Source organism: Hyperolius riggenbachi, chromosome 2 (assembly GCF_040937935.1).
Source record: "Hyperolius riggenbachi isolate aHypRig1 chromosome 2, aHypRig1.pri, whole genome shotgun sequence".
Taxonomy (NCBI): Eukaryota; Metazoa; Chordata; class Amphibia; order Anura; family Hyperoliidae; genus Hyperolius; species Hyperolius riggenbachi.
The window spans coordinates 21,692,937-21,695,027 of record NC_090647.1 but is presented as its reverse complement, the minus strand read 5'-3'; positions in this window follow the sequence as shown (position 1 = coordinate 21,695,027).

Sequence of the window (2,091 nt, the reverse complement as noted above, 5' to 3'; positions counted from 1 at the left end):
GTGCCACAGGCGCCACAGCCTCATGGGCGCCATTGCCTGCCCCTGTGCTGCACCGCCATGCCTCCCTGTCGCTCAGACCTCAGATCAGATTAATGCTGTTATCTGGGGAACATGGCTGCTTAACTTATGCATGTAGTGCACACTTTGCTTAGTGTTAGAAAACAGGACAGAAAGTGAATAACAAGAGCTAACTCAAAAAAAAGTAACATCAGCAATATCCTGAGCCAAAACACACACAAGCAACCTTAACACATGTACACGATAATGGATGCTGTTTTTAGAGGGGAAGGGGGCTCTTACCCAGGGGACGCGGGGGGCAATTTCAGTGTTTGCCATAGGCGCTATATTACTCAGATACGCCCCTGCAGTGCTGCCTTGTGTAGATTCTTGACCAGAATCAGGCTTCCAAAATTCAGTAGTAGATTACTGGACTCAGTACTTGTTTTAGGAACGATTACATCATGCATATTTTGATTCCCTTCTATGTGTGGCTCTAAAATATCTTATCATAGGTACATCATACTTGGTAATCTAGTATAGCGGGTATTATCAGCTGAAGGCAAAACTGCTAACCATTGCTTGTCCTCATATGGAAAAGCTTAAAGCCTTTTTATCAATTCTCCGAGCATGAACCGAGCACCTTTTTAGCACTCAGGACATTTCTATAGCACATGAAAAATGCACGCCAACAATCTGTTTCATTATTAAAATAAACTTTAATTTTACCTTGTATTTTACAATCAAAGTAGTTTTATTAAGGCCCATACACACGTCGGATTTTTCTGAACGACGGGTCGTTTGAACGTCCCGTCGTTCAGTCGTTCGCACGCAGAATCCGACGTGTGTACAGACTATCGTTCGCGTGATAAGACTGGTTTCCAGCGATCCGCCAGGTGGATCGCTGGTAACCATTCTTATCACCCGAACGATAGTCTGTACACACGTCGGATTTGACGTGCGAACGACTGAACGACGGGACGTTCAAACGACCCGCCGTTCAGAAAAATCCGACGTGTGCATGGGCCTTTAGCCTGTTTCAGCAGGCCTGACCGTCCGCAGAGCTCTCAGGAAGCCAATTGTTTTATTGAGCTAATTACCCAGAAGTAAACAATACCTTTTCATCAACAAAGGGGGTGGGTAATTAGGACTGTTTGACACACACAATGTCTTTGAAGAAACAGTCCTAATTACCACCCCCCTTTGTTGATGAAAAGGAATTGTTTACTTCTGGGTGATTAGCTCAATAAAACAATTGGCTTCCTGAGAGCTGTGCAGAAGGTCAGGCCTGCTGAAACAGGCTAATAAAACTACTTTGATTGTAAAATACAAGGTAGAATAAAAGTTTATTTTAATAATGAAACAGATTGTTGGCATGCATTTTTCATGTGCTATAGAAATGTCCTGAGTGCTAAAAAGGTGCTCGGTTCACTTTAAGTCTTTAGAGTTGGAGCCCATTAGAACCATTATATATTGGTATGATGAGCAACTTTCTGATGGTTCAATATGGTCAGCATAGTGCAAAGAGGAAGGTTTTCCTCCAGTCTCTAGTTTATCCAAATATCCAACATGTTTAATTTGTGTTGCTATCCTGTGGCATTTCAAGCAAGATTTCAGAACTTTATTAATATAGTTATACATTTCTTTAGTGATTTCTTTATTTAAATTAGCCATTTTTACCTCTTCTTATATTTTCTCCATATTCAGTCAGTACTAACACATCATTTTCATTAAGTGTATAATCCTATTTCTTACTACATCCTTCTGCCAGTATTTTGTTGGACACATTTTTTGATGATCCGGATAAAACCCTTCTTGTAATTTCTTGCTCTTCTTCATTAACAAGTCTATTTCTTAGTGCAGCCCATCAGTAGAGGCTGCATCTATATGCTGAACAGTTAGTGATTTAAGAGTATGATCAATAATTTTCCTCCATATTGCTTCATTCTTCACTTTTCCCCCTTTGCGTGTTTTGAATACACATTTATCCAGACCTCTCAATGTTTATATACACATTTTCTTGTCATAACCGTCCTTAGCTGCATTTTCAGTGGCTAGTGCAAAAGTTTGTTTTATATATCCTCTTGCAATCTC